We start from the raw sequence: 23437 nt of genomic DNA, 5'->3' as shown, positions 1-23437 counted from the left end.
GATTGACCAGTAGTATTTCTGTCTTGTATGCCTAATTCAGAAAATGATAAATGTACAGAGGCCTGGTTGCTTGCATGTTCAGATCTCATCTGCTGGACCAGTTTATCTATGTTCATTACAAAGTAAAAGGTATAATCATATGGTCCATTGTTTAAATCTTTTTTTTTAAATAGGTTATAAAAAATAAACATGATATGCTGCATGTGTACAAACAATCCAACTTTTAGTTTGGCTGTGAAAATTAATGGGTAGTTCTTAATATCATATTGCTAATTCACACATGAGTTAGTATTTTAATGCCTGCTACATAAAACCAACAAAGAAAACACAAGAGAAGCTATGGTGAAGGGCTATAAAGATTATATAATAAATAAATTATTTATGAATACTTTCTCATTTGAAAATCATTGTAATCATTTAGAATATATGAATCATTGAGAAAGTTTACTAATATTGTGAAGTAGAAGGCTTTCATGGCTGGCATCCATACTTTTTTGTGGGGTTTTTTTGGGCTATGTGGCCATGTTCTGGAAGAGTTTATTCCTGATGTTTCACCAGCATCTGAAGATGCCAGCCACAGATGCTGGTGAAATGTTAGGAATGAACTCTTCCGGAACACGCCCACATAGCCTGAAAAAACCCACCAAAAATACTTACTAATATTGTTGCTCAAACCTGTCCAGTGTGGTACTCACCAAGAAATTAACTGCAATGTGCAGGACAGTATGTATATATAACAGGGATTGGAAATGTGTGGCCCATGAGGGCATCCACTGACCCTCAACATGTGCCCTGGTATACATCCCATGAAAACCAGCATGGTGTAGTGGTTTAAGTGTTGGACTATGACTCTGGGCACCATGGTTTGAATCCCCACTTGGCCATGGAAGCCCACTGGGTGACTTTGGGCAATCTCTTACTCTCAGATGTCAGAATAAGGCAAAGGCAAATCTCCTCTCAACTAATCTTTCCCAGAAAACCCAGAGATAGGTTCACCTTAGGGTGAACCACATATTTACCACATTCTTTGTGATATTAAGAAGAATAAAGTGAATAGTACCAATCTCAATATTTCTTACACTATGATCACTGTGGATACTTCCCCTTAACAAAAATAAGTTGCATTGGGTCCCACTCTATGAGAAAGACAGTCTATTTCATGAACAAACAAACAAACAAACACAGAAACAAACAAACAAACCAGGAAAACAGGCCTAAGTCTGAGTGGATTGCCTTCCCATTCTGGACTGCTATTTTATTTATTTAGTTAGTTAATTTGTATTCCACATTTCTAGCAAACAGAAAGCAGCTTACAATACAAGTTAAAACAGAGAAAATAATCTGGAGTTCAAAAGTTCAAAAAGCATTAAATCATCACTCCAATTAAAATACTATTTTTAAGACAGTAACTTAAAAACAATCAAAACTATTGAAATGCATATGACATATTAAAAATAGCACACTTAATAACTGCATATCCCTTACTCTGGTCACTTAAAGCCACACACAAACACACAAATCTGAAAATAAGAGGGCTGGTCTAACAACTCCCATGGTCTCCAAGCTCATCCAAACTCTAATAAAATGGCTAAAAGCTGACTTATACAAAATCACAAAGAGAGAAATGACATGACATCACTTTCTGGTTATTGGCAACACTTAGTGATTGGTAGTGTGGGGCAACAGCAACAGAAGAGAAGGATACACAAACTAAAACATAATGATACAACAATGGAATGGTATATGGAATGTGACACCAAAATAAAATGAAACTATTCTCTACAGCCAATCAGCTGCATCACTAGGGTTGGTGTCACTCCACCTCATTGAACTTTTCCCATACCACACCATACAAAATCCTTAGTAATGTTTTCTTGTACCAATGTTACTCATAAATTGTAATTCTGACATATCTTGTGGCACAAACTGCTAGCAAAACTAAGCTTATACTTTTAAAAAACCATGTTATGCACATGGTCTAAATGCATTTACATATACATTGATTCATATGGTTAAAGTGAAAATTTGGTAAGATATGATGTTTTTAAAGAAAATTTAAAAAGAACTAATTTTTCATTTTTTTTTTTAAAACCCTCTCCTTAATAGGATCTGGAACAATGGCTACAAGCTACAGGAGAAGAGATTTCACCTCAACATTAGGGGGAATGTCCTGACAGTAAGGGCTGTTTGACAGTGGAACACACTCCCTCAGAGTGTAGTGGAGTCTCTTTCCTTAGAGGTCTTTAAACAGAGGCTGGATGATCATCTGTCAGGGATGCTTTGCATGAGAGTTCCTGCATGGCATGGGGTTGGACTGGATGGCCCTTGTGGTCTCTTCCAACTCTAGGATTCTATTCTATCGTATTCTATTCTTCCCACTAAGCCTCACCCCACTTACACCATTACTTCACTGTATTAAAGGGACACAGCATCACAGCCCATTCCTGCCAAAAGGCATATGGTTGGGGAGGCGTGGTGTCACCCCCCCTCTCAGGGTGTCACCTGGTGCTGCCCAAATCTCCCGCACCCTCTAGCGATGCCCCTGCAGCCAATGCAAAAAACAAATTGTAATTAATTAATACTTTACAACAAAAAGGCAAACATTCATGAAACACAAACTGTGCCAATATGTCAACTTACAAGTGTATTTGTTGTGTGTGTTCTTAAAGGGGCAAAATTTGGCTTCCACCCCATTACATTTTTGGCCCAGCACTCCCAACCTTTCTGAAAAGGGACTGCTGATTAATATCTACAGGTGTGGGTAGCTTACAATGTCTAGTTAGATGCAATTTGAATATAACTTTATTTTGGTGTTTGATGGCTCCTTGGATAAATCAGTACTGTACATTCTTTATTTCAGTGTCTAAGCTGCCTGCTCAGAGAAGTTATTGTCTGTAGTTCTTCTCACACTCAGCAATTGTGGATCCATGCACTTTCTTTCTCTTCCCAAATTTGAGATCACTTCTTAAAGAAGAGATGATGGTATTATGAGAAGGGAGGGCCTTGTGCTTATACTTCAGGCAGTGAAGTCAGGTACTGAGAGCTACTCAAGAGTTCTGTTTTCCCACAGCCCAACATTCTACACTCAAAGACCAGAGTGGAAAATCAGTCTTCACAGCTTTCAAAAGGAAACACAAGATTATTTGATTTGAAAGATCTCCCTCTCCCTCCCTGCCTTGACACCAGAAGATGCTGGTAGGAACTGGTCTGGTTGCTGCTTTCATGAAGTCAGCTTTCATGATGCTCTGATGGCATTTGAAATTACCAGCCATATGTTGTTTACCTATTTTCAGTTTTAAATTAGTACTTATTTAAAAATGCAAACTGTGGTCATTCTGCTTATGTAGAAAAGCTTATGTAGAATTTTATCTACACTTCCATATAAAATATTGGCTGGAATCCTCTATCATAGTGTATGTTATGTACCTTTATATATACTTAGCTGCAGAGCAGAGGTGCATGGAAATCCTGTTAATTAATTGTGAAAATGCATAACGGGACACTAGCAAGAGTGTTCTGATGTGCATTGGGCTGTACTGTAGCTGATGCACATTGATACTCCCTAGCTGCTGTCTCAATGCACAATGCAGCCAATACGCAATGGGACCAATGTAAATCAGTCACCTCACTGACTCATCTACATTGTAATATAACAGCAGCCCTTTACTAATTGTAATTTCCACATATATAACTCCACTTATGACGATGTAAGGCCTCAACATAATTCTAGCCAATTATTTTACTAGAGGATCAAGAGCATTTTTTTAGATGATGACATCAAGTATTGGTCTTCAAAGCAAGTCTTTATCCAAAGATAAATCAATATTCAATATTCAAAATAATGTTGTGACATATTTTATCACAGGAGTTAATTTGCACTGTAATTGTTTCTGCTTTGTTGTACAGTACCATACCTTAAAGTGCTTGAGAAAGAAACTACCTCAAATGTAATATTATCTTGTTGCATAAATATATAACAGTAATTTAGTGAATCAGTGGAAGATTCCATATAGGATTCCATCATGGGAACAGCTCACCTGAGCAAGCAAGAATGTAACTTAATTGCAACAGGGCCTATGCAGCGAAAATTACTGATAAATCATTCTCAAAATGTTTACTGAATGATACAGTGATGTCAAACAAAACAGCAGGTGGATTTGAAGAGGTGGACTATGACTGTAGAAGCAATATCAGCAAGCTTAGATTTGACGATAATGTCTCCATCTGGATTTTTGCTAGAAAATAGCAATACATCTGAGTTTTCAAGAAAAAAGTCAAGTGCCTGTGGCAAAGACATTATTTTGAGCAGTCATATGAAAGAACAGCACTGTCTCTTATACAGAGGAGAAAAAAGTTACTTTTGGGCTGTAATTCTCAATCTCCCCTAGCCAGTATGGGTTTGTTGGTGCTGGTAACTTGGACTCATGGCAACCCTGTGGATGAGACATCTCCACAACCCCCTATCCCCACCTGCTCTGCCCAGGTCTTGGAGGCCCAGGCCTGGGTCCTCCAGGATTGAGTCTAACCACCTGCCATGTGGTTTTCCTGTCGTTCTACTATCTTTCACCTTCCTAGCATCTATGTCTATTCTAATAATTCATTTTTCCTCACGATGTGACCAAAGCCTCAATTTTTGTCATCTTGGCTTCTTGGTTCAGGCTTGATCTGTTCTAGAACCCTTTTGTTTCTCTTCTTGGCCATCCATGGTATTCTTCTCTTGCACCACATCTTAAATAAAGATTTTCTTCCTAACAACCTTGTTTTACTGTCCAGCTTTCACATCCATACAAGATGATGGGGAATACAATGGCTTGGAGCAGCCCTGGTGGTGCAGTGGTTAAATATCTGTACTTCAGCCACTCACTCACAACTGTAAGATTGTGAATTCAATACCAGTGAAAGGTCTCAAGCTTGACTTGAGCTTGCATCCTTCCAAGGTTGCTAAAATGAGTACCCAGTTTGTTGGGGACAATTAGCTTACAATTGTAAACCAATTAGAGACTGCTTAGGAGGTATGAAGCAGTATATAAATGAAGCTGCTGATACTGGATGATACTGACTTTAGTGTTGAGAATTATGTCTTTACATTTTATGATCTTGTCTAGTTCTTTCATAGCCGCCCTTCCCATTGCTAGTCTTCAGATTTCTTGACTTCAGCCTCCATTTTGATCAATATTTCAACCAACATATAGAACTCTTTGACTATTTCAGTTTTCTCATTGTCTAGGATGAATTCTTGTAGCTCTTCCCTGGTTATTGTTGTTGTTGTTGTTGTTGTTGTTATTTTAATGTTCAGCTTTAACCCAACCTTGTTCCAGGTCTTTGTTTGTTTCTCTTTGCTTTTTGTTTGTATTGTGTCATCTTCATATCTTAGGTTGCTAATGTTCCTTCCTCCTATCTCCACTCTTCCTGCCTCTGAATCCAAGCCAGATCTGTGCATTATATTTTCTGCATACAGGCTGAATAAATAGGTTGATCGTATGCAGGTTCGCTTGACCCCTTTGCCTTTTGAGAACCATTCTGTTTCTCCATATTCTGTTCTGACCACAGCCTCTTGTCCTCAGTACTGGTTATGCACCAGCCAAATTTTTGAAAGTGAAATGAAAGCTGCACTCAAAGCAATGAGAAAGAATAAATCATCAGGAACAGATAACATACAAATAGAACTGCTGCAATCCATAGAGACAGAATCAAGCTTAGTTTTAACTAAAATGTGCCAACAAATATGAAAATCAAAGCAGTGGCTTACAAACTGGAAGAGATCAATATATATTCTCATCTACAAAAAAAATTGAGACACAAAACATTGCTGTAATTATGGAACCATTGCACTAATTTCCCATACAGTGCGCCTGCATATAACGCGGGCGCGCTTTACGCAGTCTTGAGCATACGCGCTCAAGCAGCGGGGCACGTGCGGGGCTCAAGGTGTGGCGCGTCCCATTTAAATGAATGGGCGGTGTGCCCATGGCACCCCATGCGCCGCCACGCCACCGCGTATGAGCCCGATTATTTCCAATGGGGCTCGAGCATAGGCGGAATTCGCCTTACGCGGCGGGGCCTGGAACGGATCCCCCGCGTAAGGCAAGGGCGGACTGTACAAGTAAATTCATGCTCAGAATTCTGTAGCAAAGACTCCTATCATATGGAGCAAGAAATTCCTAAGTTTTAAAATGGATTCAGGAAAGGAAGAGGCACTAGGGATCACATTGTAAACATATGTTGGATACACTGGAGAATTCTTGAAGAAAATCAGCATGGGATTTAGAGTTTGTTATGGCACCAGACCTCTCGACTGGAGAAGGTTAAATATCTCACAAAACTACAAATCCCAGAATACTATAGTATTGGGCCATGATAGTTAAAGTGGTGTCAAACTTCATTAATTCTGCAGTGTAGATGCAGCCTCAGTCTCCATGTCCCTTCCTGCCTGCCACTCTCTCTGTCTGAACCCTCACGTATTAAGTTTTCCTTAAAGAATAAGCAAGGATTTTAGAGTGGAGCCCTATATACGTCCACTCAGATGTTCATTCTGTTGACTTGGGATCTACTCACAGCTAAATCTGTACACTAAGGTGAGCAATTAATGGCCATCCAGATGTTGGACTGCAACACCCATCCGCAGTAACCAGCATAGCCAATGGTGATGAATCCTGGGAGGTACGCTTGAATAACATATGGAGGGCTACAAGTTTTCCATCCATGGTATACAGGACCAACACCACTTTCTGTATTGACTAAATATTATGCATTGTCATGGGTGTGATATTGTGCTCTGAAGAGAGATTTCTTAACCCAGCAAATAATATCTCTCCTGAGGTATTTGTTTTGTTTCTTGGTTGGTTGCCTTAAGAACCTATATCTAGGTTAGCTGGCAGGATACAAATCTGGGTATAAATTATTATTTCTAAATCCCACACCCACATATCCCTGATGTTCCATTTCCTTTCATCTTTTTCACACAAGTTTTTCTCACGTTCACTGCTAGAACTGGGACTCATTACCTTATGGTACCTTATACATTGATGGTATGAAGGAGAATGATGAAAGATGAAGCTGTACTGTCTTGTATAATTTCTTATAGCCTGATCTGCATGATAGTTTTTATTTGGCTTAATCCAGAAAACTATCCTTATTTTGTTGAGCCATGATTGCTGAAACATCTGATCCATGTCAAGACTCAAGAAAACTCACTCTGCTAAATTACCCTGCAGCCCCACACCCATTCTGCATAAAGAATGGGACATTTAATTCATTGTTTCAACTTACATAAGTCTTACAGGGCCAATATCTGTTAGCTATTGGTGGTGTCACTTTCAGCCATGTGTTTGGAGGCCATCTTTATTTAAATAATTCTTATTGTTAATTTTAAATAGACTAGACCCATTGAATCAAAAAAATTTATTCACAATATATTGATTCACAATATAACAGTCTACTCAGTAGATGTACTCTGTTTCATGCTAACCAGTGGGATGGGGCCCATGGAAGACTCACCCAGTTACTACATTCTGTAGTGACTGTCACTCTTGGTCGACATAATGTCCAGGAAAGCAGCCAATGGAACTGCTGAAAAAGCTGAGGCCAACTTTATAAACAAACAAATACAAGGCTTTTGCAGCAGCAAAAAACCAAGTCCAGTATCACAGTACCAATCCAATGTCCAATAGAGTAGCATCAGAGGCAAGCCAAGGGTCCGGGATTCCAGAGAGCAGGTCAGCAAGTCCAGTCCAGGGTCAAGGGTTCCAGGTCAATCCATAATTCAGGAGGCAAATTTCAGGCAACAAAGTCCAAGGAAGTCAGAGCAAGACACTTTTGCCGGGGAATACAGACAAGGTCTGACAAAGCAGCTCAGCGTCTTGCAGCTGTTTATATTAGCCCAGTTCCTAATCACAGTTGTTTTGTGATTACTGAGCATTTCTCATATAACCTCCTGGATCGATGGAGGCATGCCCTTTCTGACCTTCTTTGGTTGAAGGTAGGTATGACTTTGTCCTGCTCCTCTATGTCTCCCAAGCCTGAAATCTCTGCCTGGGGGCAGGCTGGGCTTAAGTAACAGGCTCTGCTGGAGCTGGTATCACATAGCTAGCGCCTGGTTCAGCCTCCTCCTCCGAGTCCTCAGTCAGGCTGGCCATGACACATAAGGTAATTTCTGTAAGGACATATGGGCTTTTCCTTGTGTACTGAATTCATTTACACTACAGCCAGTCTTTATCCTTGCCTTTCTATATATGTAGTTTTCTAAGGTATCATTTGGAGTAATGCATCTAAGGTATCATTAAGAGCAATGTACAAAATTCTTGTAGGATCCAAATGTAGGCCAGACAATTCTAGGAATTCATTAAGGTATTGATCTAAAGGAAAGGAAGGAAGTGCAAAGGCAGGTTTATAGATGAGCATTAAGAAAACAAAAATAATGACCATAGACGATTTACATAACTTTAAAGTAGGTGACGAACACTATTGAATTAGTTCATGGTTTTCCATACCTTGGCTCAATCATTAATCAGAATGAAGACTACAGTCAAGAAATCAGAAGACGACTAGGACTTGGAAGGACAGCTATGAAGGAACTAGACAAGATACTCAAGTGTAAAGAGAGATAATTGAATACTGATAGGATTGTCCACACCATCGTATTTCCCATTTCTGTATATGGTTGTGAAGCAAGCTGACAAGAAGAAAGAGAATCAACTCAGATGTGATGCTGGAGAAGAGTTCTGCAAATACCATGGACTGCTAAAAAGACAAATAAATGGGCTGAAGAGCAAATCAAGTCTGATCTCTCCCTAGAAGCTATGATGACTTAACTGAGACTGTTGTACTTTGGACATATAATGTGAAGACATGACTCACTAAAAAGATGCTAATGCATGGTAAGGTGGAGGGCAGCAGAAAAAGAGGAAGACTGCTTTCCAGATGGATAGACTCAAGGAACAAACTGCACTAAGTCTGCAAGACCTGAGCAGGGCAGTTGAGGACAGTGTTTGTCTCATTCATAGGGTCACCATAACTTGAAAGTGGTTAAAAACAACAACCAATTGATCTAAAAGTTAAAAGACTGTAATCAAAGCCTTCAGTGAAGTTTCTAAGATATTTAAAACTTTAAGAGACTTGAAATAAATATGTATTTTCCAACCAATGTTCAAGGAAATTTAACAGTAAACTGCATGTCGGCTGTTTTAAACTATCATTGAAATGAAGACTGGCTACTCAAGATATTTATAGCTACCACTAACAGTTACTCAGAAGTGGCAGAACCATTTAGCTGTGTTCTTGTTCTGTGGAATAATCATAAAAAGATTGACCAGTGTGTCATTTATTTCTTCTTGAAGGTGAATTACGTGCATCTCTGCACAGTACATTATTTTCTGATTTTCTCCACCTCCACAAACAATCTGAATCATTATGTTTTTACAGAGGTGGGTGAGAAAATATAGCTTTTTAAAAAATCCACTGAAATGTTGAGAATGATGCTAAATTAAATTGACTTTAATGAGTGTGTTTATTGTCACAGTGTGCCTGCGCCATACGCGGGTGCACTACACGTGGCTTCCTGCTTATGTGGAAGCTGCACGACAATATAAACAATCGTGTGTGTGCCTGCACATGCGCCATGCCACCACTGCATGCATACGCCCCATTGTTTTCTATGGAGCGTGAGCATACGTGGATTTTTCCTTATGTGGGGAGGGGGTCCAGAACAGATCCCCTGCGTAAGGAGAGGGGCCACTGTATTTTTATTTTTAAAAAAATATTAATTTTTTCACCTGAAGATGAGATCAGACCCAATACGATTGAAAATCTTGATAAAAATATGAAAAACCCATAGAAGCCATAATAAAGAGCTTAAAATCTATGAAATGGTTTAAGCAGCAGCTTCTCCAAAGGCCTTTGAAAGTGACACTACCTTGACCAGCTCTAAAGGTGGTGAGAAAAAGAGTTTGTTGACCCTCCATACATACAAACTCCATAAGGCTGATGAGAAAGGGCAGTGCTGCATCTAAATAATTTTACACCCTGGACTTAATGGTCTCATAGGTCTCTACTATAGTCAGTTCTAGTGCTAACATATGTAAACAGTTATGGAAAACAGAATGGAAGTGTCAATACACAAGAGACACAAGAGACTGCAGCGACTATAGGACCATAGCACTAATCTCCCACACAGACAAAATTATGCTCAAAATTCTGCAACACTGAGAGATAAATCCCAAAGGTCCAAGCAGGATTCAGGAAAGGAAAGAGCACTAGGGACCACATTGCAAACATATGATGGCTCTATCCCACTTAGTTGTTCACTTTTGCCGAGTAGTCCATTGTGCTAAAAGGAGAATGTTTAATCTTGCCCAAGTAAAAGTTATTTTCATCTTGATACTTGGGAAATCTATTTGGAAATGACAAATATGGAGAAATGAAAGAGGCATAATAATATTAGGAAAGTAAATAGTAAATGGTAAAGAGGCATAATAAATCATAGTAAAGAGACATTATAGCATTAGACTTTTGTTGAGCAAGATTTTTTTGCATGGAGAACAGCAATCTTGTACAATAAACCACAATTACCATGCAAAAAAGTGTTTCTGCACAGAATAATTACCTGAAACACCTTGAGATATGTGAATACTGGGCAAAAATTATGCAGAATTCTTGCCACTGTATTATTTGTCCCGACTTGACTTCCCATGTATCAGGAATATGATAGGAATGTTACTTTTAATTCCAGAAATTTCTATCCTTATTTCAGAGGAATCACAGTGGGGCAGGGTTTGACTCCTGTCAAATCAAGACCTTTCCTGGCAGGGAAGATTTTCACATTGGGTCTTACCATGAGTTAAGTGCTGGTAAAGCGCTGGTAGAATGTTCCTGAAGTGCAAAGTTGTGAAAGCTGGTCGCACTTCTGAAACGTCAGTGATGCCTCTACTATCCTTGAATTGTTCGTGGAGCAGCCATTTTCTATTAACAAGAACTTTGCATTAATAGGAAATGGCTGCTTTATGAATGATTCAAGGATGGTAGAGGTGAGAGAACGCATCACTAACATTTCAGAAGTGTGGCCAGCTTTCACACCCTCACACTTCAGGAACATTTTATTGGTGTTTAACTCACGGTAAGCACTGGTGTGAAAATCTTCACACTCATTTTCACTCCTCCTGCTGTCACAGCAGCCAAACAGGTCCATTGCTGCTGCTTATGTACCTCCTTCTCTGCCTGCACACCTTCCTCTGTGGTGGTGGAGAGGGACATCCAACCCCTTCAGGAATTTAGGAAGACACTTTGTTAATATAAATATATTGAAGATATTTTGTTAATATAAATTAACTGGGCAGACTTAGCCCCATATAGTCCCCTCGCCACCACTGATTTTGATCCCCTCTGTGTGGGGTCCAATTTTTTTTATCCCTGATCAAAACCACAGAGAGGTTAAAAAAAAGTGATAAAGTACCTCATCACTACTTTATTACAATGATGGCCATATCATCTGTTCTCTACTAAGATGCATGGCTGACATGGATTTCACTGCTGGAAGTGAGGTCTTGAGCTGGAGGCAGAAGGCACTGCTTGGTAGGACACACAAAGACTAGAAAGCCAGGCTTCTCTTACATATATTGGGTTTGGCCAGACGTAGACAGCTATTCACAGGGATGAATATTTCTCCACCCATTCTCTTTCTCAGGAGCAGTTTTCCCAGTCACTAAACCTATGATGATTTATTTACCCAGAGCCCATCCACATGATACAGTTATAGTACTATGATTCCACTTTAACCCTGTGGTTCCATTCTATGGAATCTTCAGATATGCAGTTTTGGGAGAGGCATTTAGCATTTTCAGCCAGAAAGCTCCTCTGGTGCTCCTTAGCAAACTATAATCCCTAGGATTCCATAAAATGCAGCCCTGTTATAATTGTATACTGTAAAAGGGATCCTACTCTGATGGCATTTGATCCACAACCTCACAGTGGTTTATACAAAGAGCAAAAACAGCATAGCAGAGTTTTTTCAGAGAAAAATTACAGTCTACAAGAAACTAATTCATGTTTGTGTGCTACAGTCCTTGTAGTGCACATTATTTTTTGAGATCTTGTCTCTCATATCCATCCATCCATCCATCCCCCCCACATATACCTTTGTTTGGGTTCATTTCCATGGACTTGAGAAAATAAAGAATGTAAAGAATGAAAGAATGAAAGTATTCTTAGGGGAAAAAACCACCTACTTAATATTTGAGATACTGCATAAGGATTGCAAAAGAAGTCAGCCAAAGAGGCTTTGCCATTGTGCCAGCTTGTCTGACCTCATTATGGGGAAAGAGATTCTTGTTCAGCAGAGTTAACTTTGCTTGGATCTTTTGTGGCTGATTGCTGATTACAGTGCAGACAAGGACTCTGTTCAAAATCACATCAAAGCTGGATAAATTTTGTGATAAGAGCAAAATCCATTTTTAACAAGGTCAGTAGCTAATGTGTATCTAGAGCTGCAGTGTACAATCCAAAAGCAAACTACACATGCCCCCTCTGCTGTTTAACCTTATTTCATCTCTATATTTATGTAGGAAATTCTCTCCTTACTTTCTGGTGCCTAGGTCCATCTGAGGATGGATTTCAAATGACAACAAGCAGGACCCAATGGTGGATCCCTCCACAGCAGGAATAGCAAGAGTCGGCAGATCTAGGACAGGTCAGGGGATGATTACTTCTCCTGTCTGCATTCCCTCTTCACCCCAGAATTGACTCTGAAGGGCTGAACTGGGGTCAGATTTTAGGCTACTTGGAGGGAGGTTTGTAGAAGGTAGAGAAAGAACATTTCAAATGTTCTGCTTGTGGAGTGTCAGATTTGGGCCAATAACTTATTTAAAAAACAAACAAACATTAAATTGAAGCAAAATATTGTCTTTATTGTCTTTTCCAATTATTGAGGCCTTCTCATGACATGGCCCAAATACAACAACCTCAAGTACCATATCTCAAATGAGTTGACTTTCTTTCTATTAGCTTTCTTGACTGTCTAGCTCTCACATCCATACCTGGTCATGGGGAATACAATGGCTCAGATGATCTTCACTTTGGTGTTCAGATTTATATCTTTGCTCTTTCGGATCTTATCCAGTTCTTTCATAGCTACCCTTCCCATTCCTAGTCTTCTAATCTCTTGATCCCAGTCTCTATTTTTATCAGTGTTTGATCCATGGTATGGAAAATCCTTGACTATTTCAATTTCCTCATTGTTTAGGTTGAATTTATGTAGATCCTCCATGGTCATTATTTTTATTTTCTTTATGTTTAGCAGTAAGCCTGCCTTTGCATTTGTGGAAGTGGGGATATTGAAGACACCATACACTATATGCTACATTGTAAGATATATAAAACCCCAAGAGATAAGTTTCTGAAGAGAAGTTTGTAACTTGTACCTAACCAAAATGACTTGGAGAAAATCGCTTACATGTTAGCTAATACAACTAAGTTTGTCATATTCAACACTGCTAGATTTGCTGTGAAAGCAGGTAAACTTAGATTAGACTTTGAGGATAAAGGTCTGCATGGGAATCTGCAGTAAAAAGATTATATTAATTTGAAAAGAGTATGAAAAATTGTGATGTTTTAGTATGAAATATTTTTTAATTTTAGTGTAAACATATTGCTCTATATGTTATAGAACTAATTGACTGTGGAAGTTTTAAAGGGTTTTAATTATTTTTGTAATTTAATGACTATGACCTGTATTTTGTTGTTATGAAGTAAAATCTAATCTTAATCTTAATTAAAGTAAGCCTGCCTTTGCACTTCCTTCTTTGACCTTCCTTAGTCATTGCTCCAAATCTGTGATGTTTTCTGCTAGCAGTATGGTGTTGTCTGCATATCTTACTCTGCTGATGTTTATTCCTCCTATCTTCACTCCTTCTTCTTCTGAGTCTAAACCTATTCTTTCTATGATATTTTCTACATACAAGTTGAACAAATAAGGTGATAGAATGCAGCCTTGCCTAACCTCTTTACCAATAGGGATCCATTCTGTTTCTCTGTATTCTGTTCTTATAGTAGCCTCTTATCCAAAGTGTAGATTTCCCATCAGGACTATCAAATGTAGTGATATTTCAGTGTTTTAAGTGCATTCCATAGCTTTTTCATGATTTGTGCAGTCTAAGAATTTGTTGTAGTCTATAAAGCACATGCTGATTATTTTTCTGGAATTCCTTGATGCACTCCAATGTGGTTCCTAGTACCTCATCCTTTCCTGAACCCCACATGCACTTCTGGGAGTTCTCTTCCTGTTGGAATCTATACTACATAATTTTGCTTGCGTGGAAAATTAATACTGTACTATGGTCCTTTAGTTGTTGCAGTCTTTTCTGCCTCCTTTTTTGCAGATAGGAATGTATTTTGATCATTTCCAGTCTGTTACGGCCCAAACAGACAGGCCAAAATAAAGCTGCTTCACGTCACTTTGGAGGTATGCTGTTTAAATTCTGCATGCATCCTAAGAGGTTGGAAGCTGCGCCAAAGTCACGCTCCAGTCCTAAGGACTGGAGCACGGCTTTGGCACTGCTTCTGACCTCTTGAGATGCGTGTGTCATTTAAACAGCATACCTCCAAAGTGACCCAAAGCAGTTTTATTTTGGCCTGTCTGCCCTTAGTCACCATTTTGTTTTCCATATTTGTTGGCATATTTTCGTTTACACTGTAGTTAATTCTGTTTCTGTTTATTGTATCAGTTCAATTGGAATATCATCCATTCCTGGTGATTTATTATTCCCAATTTCTCTATTGCAGTTTCCACCTCACTTTCTACTATTTGGAGTTCATCGTTGGATGGTTCTTAATTACATGTGTCATTCATTTTTTCATCTCTTTTATGTGTTTCATCTCTTCTATGTATTACATCCATCATCTTTTTATTTCTTCTTGATCGTGTAGTATGTTCTTCTTCTGGTCATAGAGCATCACAATCTTTGGTTTGAACTTCCATTTGAGTTCTGAGATCTTGTGGAAAAGATCTCTCATTCTTCCTTTTTTTGTTGTTGTCTTCTTTTTTTCTGCACTAGTTATTGTAGTAGTTCTCTTTATCCTTCTGCACTAGTGGTTGAACACTTGCATTCATGGTTCTGCTTTTGTTCTCATCTCCCTTTTCTTTTGCTTCTCTTGTTTTGTTTACTGCTTGAAGTATTTCATCTGCTTTAGTCAGTGCATAATCTACCATGTGCTGATAACATCCTCTTAGAAGCCTCAGAAAAGGCCTGGTCCAAATCCTTATAGTATAAAAGACACAACATACAAATGAAAATAGATTAGGAAGCTTATAAAGTATTGTTTTTTTTATTCTCCTATAGATGGTGCTCAATGAAAACCACTCTTGTATATGTGTGTGTGTGTGTGTGTGTGTGCGCGCGCGCACAGCATCACATATAAAATCATCCTTCAGCTGTTTTCTCAGAAGCTGCATCATATGAAAAAGCTGCAGGGGGAAAATACTTATAGTACAAGATAGTTTTCATCTGTACCAGAGGCAAAATGAACAAGAATTTTCATTAGGAATCCTATAATGCACAGTTGTAACTCCAGTGCTGCTGGATAATAACAATACTCACTTGTACCCAAGATCAGGATCCTCTTTCAATATATAATAATGGGATGCTAAATGTTTATCTGTCTGCCACAAATTGAAACAAAATTCTTTCCATTACAAAATGTTATGTGCACATAAATCATAAACTGCTTTTCAAGAGGGTAGATTTTATACCACAGAACACTAATAATTACAATAGATTATGATCTTCAGATGACTGTTGCTAAGCAAAGCTGGAATTCTCCAGATGTTTTTCTCTTAATGATGGAGAGAAAGATTTGGGGTCAAATGAGAAAAAAGAAAGATCCTTTCACTCACTGCTTTAAGTAAGAAATCACTGGAAATGGATTCCAGGTGTTAGATCTACAGTCAGTATGTTGTTTAGCTGGGTGCTAACTTGAACCATTTGGAAGTAGTGGTGTACACATCCCTGACCCATTCCCTCCTCCAGATTCTAGGCCATTGTACGATCTCTGATCACTCTCAGCAGAGCCTTCTGTTTTTTCCTGTTCTTTCTCCCCTCACTTTTCTGGCTTGTTTTCCTTGCACTCAGACCAAGGACACATGAAGACATCATTAGGTCATTATTTGAAACAAGATGAACATAGTTGCCAGTCCCCTAAGTGACTTATAATGCATGAGATACATCAATAAATGCAAGATTTTAACATGCCCCGTTAGATACTTCAGTCATCAGAGGCTATAAAGCAACTCAATATTTGCATGTGTTAAGATACTATTCCTACAGGCAACTGGTTCATTGCCAATGTGTGGACTTTAATGGAACTGTCCATTGCCCATGACCAAGAGTTAAAGGTTTTGCCATTGTACAAATCCAGTATTACATGATCTGCTTAACAAGCAGAACTTTCCTTTCCTTCTCTGTCCCATCTGAAGCAGAATTTGAGCTGCAGGGGAGGTGTGATCATCCCTTCCCATTCTGTTGAAGGAAGCCATTCCAATAGTGGGTTGGATTATTTTTGGAAGATTTTTGCATTCTTTTCCCACCTCTTTGGACAGATAGGGATTTCCTGCCTCTCGCTCTCTCTCTCATTTAAACTAACCATGCTATTTAGGTCACTCCCCCTTTGGGACTAACTGACATTCTCTCAAGATTTTCAACTATACTGTTTGGTTTTCCATCTTCCTCATCTCTCAACTTTCTTTGGAAAGATGGTGAGATAAACATTTCTTTTGACATGAACTATTCACTAGCAAGATTAGGATATAGCTTCTATGTAAATATAGATTAAAGCTATTAGTAAACTTTTGTTTTGAACTACAAGCTACATGTGTTGTTTTTTGAGTCAGTCTCAGTGAAGTATAGGTCTGTTACAGACAGCCCAAATAAAGCTGCTTCGAGTCCCAGTGGAGGTATGGTGTTTCAATCATGCATGCGTCCTAAGAGTCCAGAAGTCGCACCAAAGCCACACTTCAGCCCTAAGGACTGGAACGTGGCTTTGGTGTGGCTTCTGGACTCTTAGGACGCATGCATCATTGAAACACCATACTTCCACTGTGACTTGAAGCAGCTTTATTTGGGCTGTCTGTAACAGACCACAGTTAGACAAAGGCACATTTCTGGTACTCTGCTGATTTAAAGCTAGACCCTAACAGGCTTGGCGTTGACATATTTAATATTCCAATATTTTTGTTTCCTTACTAAATGCTGAAGCCTTCAGAAACTTAAATTACCTAACAGTTATTTGGATATCACTTTGTGATTTTAATTAGGTCCAATTTGTAATTATTGCTTGGTACAGCACACCTGTCCAACTGCAGGCTTGCCATCTGCAGATTGAGCATCCACGGATGGCAAGCCCCATTAATTTCAATGGCCACATGTGCATGTGCCGCCATTGAAAATTTTGAATACCATCCACGTGGGGGTCCAGAACAGAACCCCCACAGATAAGAAGAGCCCACTGTACCTGTTAAGGGCAGCATTGGTCAAAGGTATTTTGATGTTTTTATTATTTCCTTCCTCAGAATCCTTTCGAAAGCAGCAAACTTGTCTTACCTTGGATCCAGGTTCCAACAGTTGTAATCCAGTCTCCATATCATTAGCTCTAACATATTATCTTCATGTGGGCTCTTCTGCTCAATGTATTTTAAAATAATTCTTTGTACTTTGACAGAAGCAATAGAAAAAGACGCACTGCATAGTGGCTTTCATTTTTTTTCCTTAAAAGAATATGGAATGAACAGCTAAGAAATTTGATGCTTTTTAGTTTAGAAAGAAGATGACTAAGAAAGGACACGAAAAGAGATTTGTCAAATTACGAATGGAGTGGAGAAAAGTGAACAGAGACAATTCCCTTCTCTTTCATAATGCAGTAATGCAGGGACATGTGGTGACATTGATTGGCAATAGATGCAGGACAGACAAAAGAATGTACTTCTTCATACAATTAATGTGCTGTCACAAGATGGCTTTATAAAGATAAGGGAAGTTAATGGAAGATAAATCTACAGATGGCTATTAGTCATGACAGCTGAATGGAACTGGCATGTCCTAGGAGAAGTATGCTTCCAAATACTAAATGCTTGGGATAAACTCCAAGAGAAAGCCTTCATGTCACGTAGGGATGTGGGTTGAGTATGCAACAGTTCGCCACTGTCCTGACTCATGTTTGGACCTATTTTTGATGTGATGACAATTCTCTGGGAGGCCATGTAAGAGACCTCCCAGAGAATGTGTTGAGATTCATTTGCCTCCCAGGACAGTAGAGTGTTCTAATTACAGTTGAATAAAGAGAACTGTCCACAGGATCCATCCAGTTCCCTCCTTGTGTCATCCAGAGACAGGTCTTTTTGAGCATTCAGCTATCTAAATGTTTGCTTTTCTTCAAATACTCTTTCCTTTTCTCTTGCAAAACATACTGTTGTCTTTCTTTCTACAGCTTTTAATGTAATCTTTCCCTTAACCTCACTTTGTTGTTGTGTGACTTTCAGTTATTTCTGACTTCTGGCGATCCTAAGGTGAACCTATCATGGGGTTTTCTTGGCAAGAGAGCACATGAGGCTGAGAGCATGGGATTTGCCTAAGGTCACCTATTGGGTTCCATGGCCAAACTGGGATTTGAACCCTGGTCTCCAGACTCATAGTCTAATACTCAAACCACTACACCATGCTGGCTCTTTTAACCCTCCCCCCTTTCATCTCTTTAATTCCTTGCCCTTCACTCCATGGCACCCACAAAGATAATGACAACTGCCAAAAACAAAACAAAACAAAACAAAACCCTTCCCTCAACCAGATTTGTTGGACTGAGATCTCTTTAATCAAATTCCCTCACTGCATCTGTGGGTCAGCATTATTCTGGGAGAGGATTTATTAAACTATAATCTGCCACTGTGTTTCTGTGTCAAATATGCTTTCCAGGGGCGTTGTACCAATATGAGATTATGAAAACTCCTGTGATATTTCTGAGAGCACTTCACATGGCAAGAGTACAGGAGAAGTAGTTCTGCATTTAAAATGTAGCCAGTATCCCAAACATTTTGTGGATTAGTTTACATCAGTATGACTCCTCCAGTGCGGAGTCATTAATCTTGAATAAGTATTGTAAAAATTAGCTGTAGAATCATTATAATCAAATGCAGAGAAAGGCCATACCAGGTATTAACAGAAGGTCTTTGCTCTTATTTTCCAATAAAGGGGATTTTCCCCCAGCTGCACAAATGCCCTATCAGATTCCCCATGTGTAAAAAAACTCCCAAACCAAATATAGGCTGCAACCCATCACCCCTTCAGTGTAGTGTAAATATCCACTCACAGTTATTTTATGTCAGCACTACGCAACTCCCATGTTGAATAGTGATATTGCAAAATACACATTAATAATGAGTCAACATTTTGAATTCCTGCATGGCATGGGTTTGGAATACATGGCCCTAGTATCTTCCAACTCTGTAACTTTGTGACCATTGTGCAATGTGCAACATATCATGCACAAAGGCTATGGAGAAACAGGGATGGCAGCAAGGGGACCCTTAGAGCAATGGTGGTGGGAGAAGCCAGTCCATCATGGCCAGGTATCAGGGACCAATGTCCTGTCATAACAGAACAGAGCATGTCTGCAAAGAAATAAAGTGCCAGAGATACATGAGTAGACAAACGAGGGGGAAGGTTGATCGACACAAGGACCGGAGGAGGAGGGGGAGGTGGAAGTGAACAACATACTCAATCCCCCCACTCCCACTCCAAAATGCAAGCACAGCACTTCACAGTGTAACCCTTCCCCTCAATGACCAAGAGGCAAAACCACCTCTCCACTGCCCAACAGCCAATAGGTGGAGAGCCAAGTAGATGGAAGGTGTAGACAACTGGTCAGTCACAAGATAAGTCTCACTGACAAGCTGCCCATTCCCAGACAAGTGCCACCGACATGCTGTGAATGGACATGACTTTCTACCATAAATACATCAGGACTATCTGCACTTGACAAATTCCAGAGGACAAGGAAGACATGGATATGGGTGCCCACAGTGATACAGGACTGCAGCCACAAACGGCAGCAGTACCACTAAAAAAGCACACATAATCCCCATGCACACATAAGGAGAAGTACAGGGCTTGGCCACCAAGTGAGCTCAGTACATTGAGGAAGACTACAACCCACTTACAGAGGCATGCAAGTAGTGACAGATTCCTCTGTCTCCAGGATGATGGACCCAGGAGACTGGTGTAGGATTTGGCTTCACAAAGTAGTCTGCTTGAATCTGAGTTTATTTTGCTCCCGAAGGAAGCAGAGATGTTACAAGATACATATCTTATTTACTGATTGGATTTATACCTCCTGTTTCCTACTACAGTTCTATGCTATTGCTGGCATTCTCAATGATGTCAAGATTGTGGACTGCAGCCACATACCCAATGTTGCACTGCCTGGCTGTATACCAAAACCACAAGGGCTTCCACAGCCTGGATGATCAGTGCCTGACCACTAGTGGGTGCACCCTGATGCCCATATCTTCTGTCCTCTGGCTGTTGCAGGTTGCTGCTGTGTTCGCTGGGCAGCCAGAGGGATCTGGATCGCTGCTGGTTGTGTTTGCAGTGCATGCATATGTGTGGTATGCATCCTTGTGCTGTAGCTTTATGATTCAGATGACATGGGATAACCACTGCTGCTCTATGTTCTGACCTCACACAAGTAATCTAGGACAACTGTGAAGGTGGCTTTCAATGCTGCCACATGGTCATCAATAGAGCTTGTGTTTGGGCAGCTTAAGCTCAGATTCTGGATCCTGAACTCTCCCTGACTGTGAGTGGCTGGTTGATCTACCACCTGATTGTAGCAGTGCCCATTAGGCCTGCCAGGTGGCTGCACAGCTTCCAGGAAGCTGATCCTGTGGCCAGCGCACAGTGCACTTTTTGGTATGTGATGTCTGTGCCATCGTCCTCACCGCTCTTGTGTGTTTGTACCACAAATCACCTTCTCTTTGTGTGGGCACCCTGCACAGCTGTACTGCGTATTGCTGTGCTGTGGCCAATAAAAAGTTTGGTGTGGAAAATAGGCCTGACTATTTTCTTTTAAAATTGCCCTGGTATTGCACCAGACACCTGTGACCTTTAATGGTTTGTGTACTCCTGTATTAACAGCTCTTTTATGCTTGTATTTTGCAGGGGCATGACTAAGGGTGTGTGGGGCATGTGGAATGTATTAGGTGACACCCTAAGAGGGAGTGACACCAATGCTTCCCAAACATCTGCCTTTGGAAGAAATGGCTATGGAGTTCATCTGTGTCCCTTTAAAATGATGAAGAGATGGTGGGGTGAGGCTCAGAGAAAGGAGAGGTCCCAGGTGAAATAATTTTTTAAAATAAGTTTTTTAATTTAAAAAATTTTCTTTACACAAAATCTTACCAAACTTTTACTTTAACTACTAACTATGTACATGTAAATGCATTTACAATGTGTGTAAGGTATTGTAATGTAAAGGTATAATTTTAATTTTATGTTACAGCTATTCCCATTACATATAATGGTATATGGGAATTATGATTTATAACTAATATTCGTACAAAAACATTACTAAGGATTCTGTATGCTGTGGTATGGGAGGAGGTCAATGGGGTGTGTGTGACACCATGTTACTGCACCAGATGACACCAACCCTAGTGATGCCAATGGTACTTTGACGGATAATATATGTGATGCATTTTTATTTAGTTGCCTAGGAGTGTGCTCCCATTTTACTTTTAATGAGTTTAACTTTCCCAAAAGATTATACAGTCGGCCTTCGGTATCCACAGGGATTCCATTCCAGACTCCCCTGCAGATACCAAAATCCACAGATGCTCAAATTCCGTTGTTCTGAATGGCAGCATGTACACATGACTGCACCACTAATAATAATAATAATAATAATAATAATAATAATAATAATAATAATAATAATAATAATGTTTATTTATATTTACCGCCTCTCCCATGGATCGAGGTGGGATTACATCATAGTACAAAATACTATCAATAAAACACTAATATTGAATTCACCAACATTCCTATTAGTTCTCTAAAATAACAATTCAACAATTAGCCAACAATCATAGTCAAGAGTGGGGCGATCGTCATAACCTTTTATATGGAGTCCAGTGGATAAGCCTGCTGGAAGAGATCTGTCTTGAATACCTTCTTAAAGGCTTCTAAGGTAGTGATAAGACGGATCTCTTCCAGTAGGCCATTCCATAATTTTGGGACCACAGCAGTGAACGCCCTATGGACAACAGAACTTCAATTGTGGCATGTGGGCATGGCTGTGCTGCCATTAGGGGCAGTGGGACTTAATGGTGGTGCATGCACCACCATGGGACAATGGGGGCTGTCCTTAGTGGCAGCACAGCCATGTGCATGCACCACCACTGGGGACAACATGGACTCGCTGTCCACAGATGCTTGAATCTGCAGATGGCAATTCCATGGATACCGAGGGCTGGTTGTACTGTTGTCCCCTTTTTCTACATTGTTCCATCTCTTATATCCAATATATGCATCCTCCAGTTGTAATTATGTAATTAAAACATTTAATTGGAAGAGTCCTGCTGAAGGACCATATCTTCCCCCATGAACCTGCCCAAGTGCTAAGATGTGCCTTCTCTCTATCCTACCACCTTCACAGGCAGATTTGGTAGGAAACTGGGAGAATAATAATAATAAACTGTTTATTTGTATCCCGCTTTTCCTTTGCAGATCAAAGGCCTTGTTGAGGTATGGAGCAGCATTGAAAATGTTCAGATGTGGCAGAGAAGCTAAGACACTCACTGTTCTTAACCAGGAATTGGTTGCAGCTGTGGCTCCAGACAGCAGGTGATTGTCCAAGGTTGCAGAGTGTGCCAGAGAGCACATAGCACTTATGTAAATATGCTGTGTCATCTGGAGTGGTGGACAGTAATCCAGGTAACACAGGAAATTGTACAGGAAGGGGCTGAGCTAGATTGCCACATGGCAAAAGTGTATATAAGCTCAAATCATCATTCTACAGTGTGGGTTTTGTAGTTGGTGGATGGTGTTGGTATAGTTTTTGTGTGTGTTTTGCAACCAAGAATAAACTGTGCCTCTTTGGAGAAAAGCCAGCCTACGGTGCTTTAATCTAGCAGCTGTTTTTTCTGGCAAAGCTCCAGTCTGCCCATTTGTCTGTCTACTCACAAGCTTCCAAGATTACTCTGCATTTATCTCTGCATATTTCTTCCAACAGGCCTTTCCTGGGGCTGCTCCCACAATTTGGAACTCCCTCCCTCAGAAAGATAGCGTGGCTCCTCCTTTCTTTTCCTTTCAGTGACAGATTAAGACCCTTCTTTTCCAGCAAGTTTTTGAAAACTGATTTTGATAAAAATGGTTTTTATGTTGCTGTACTGTTTAAATGATTTAAA

The 23437-nt window shown here is 39.8% G+C and overlaps 1 long non-coding RNA gene across 1 annotated transcript; it reads left to right on the top strand.

The window, feature by feature from the left end:
• Window positions 1-12601: 12601 nt before the first annotated feature.
• On the top strand, window positions 12602-23437 carry LOC121923417. Its single transcript, XR_006102364.1, has 4 exons — window positions 12602-12679; window positions 21192-21369; window positions 22758-22874; window positions 23263-23437. It is a non-coding gene; the product is annotated as an uncharacterized LOC121923417 (long non-coding RNA).

This window comes from Sceloporus undulatus, chromosome 2, assembly GCF_019175285.1.
Source record: "Sceloporus undulatus isolate JIND9_A2432 ecotype Alabama chromosome 2, SceUnd_v1.1, whole genome shotgun sequence".
NCBI lineage: Eukaryota > Metazoa > Chordata > Lepidosauria > Squamata > Phrynosomatidae > Sceloporus > Sceloporus undulatus.
This window is presented reverse-complemented; position numbering and strand designations above follow the sequence as displayed.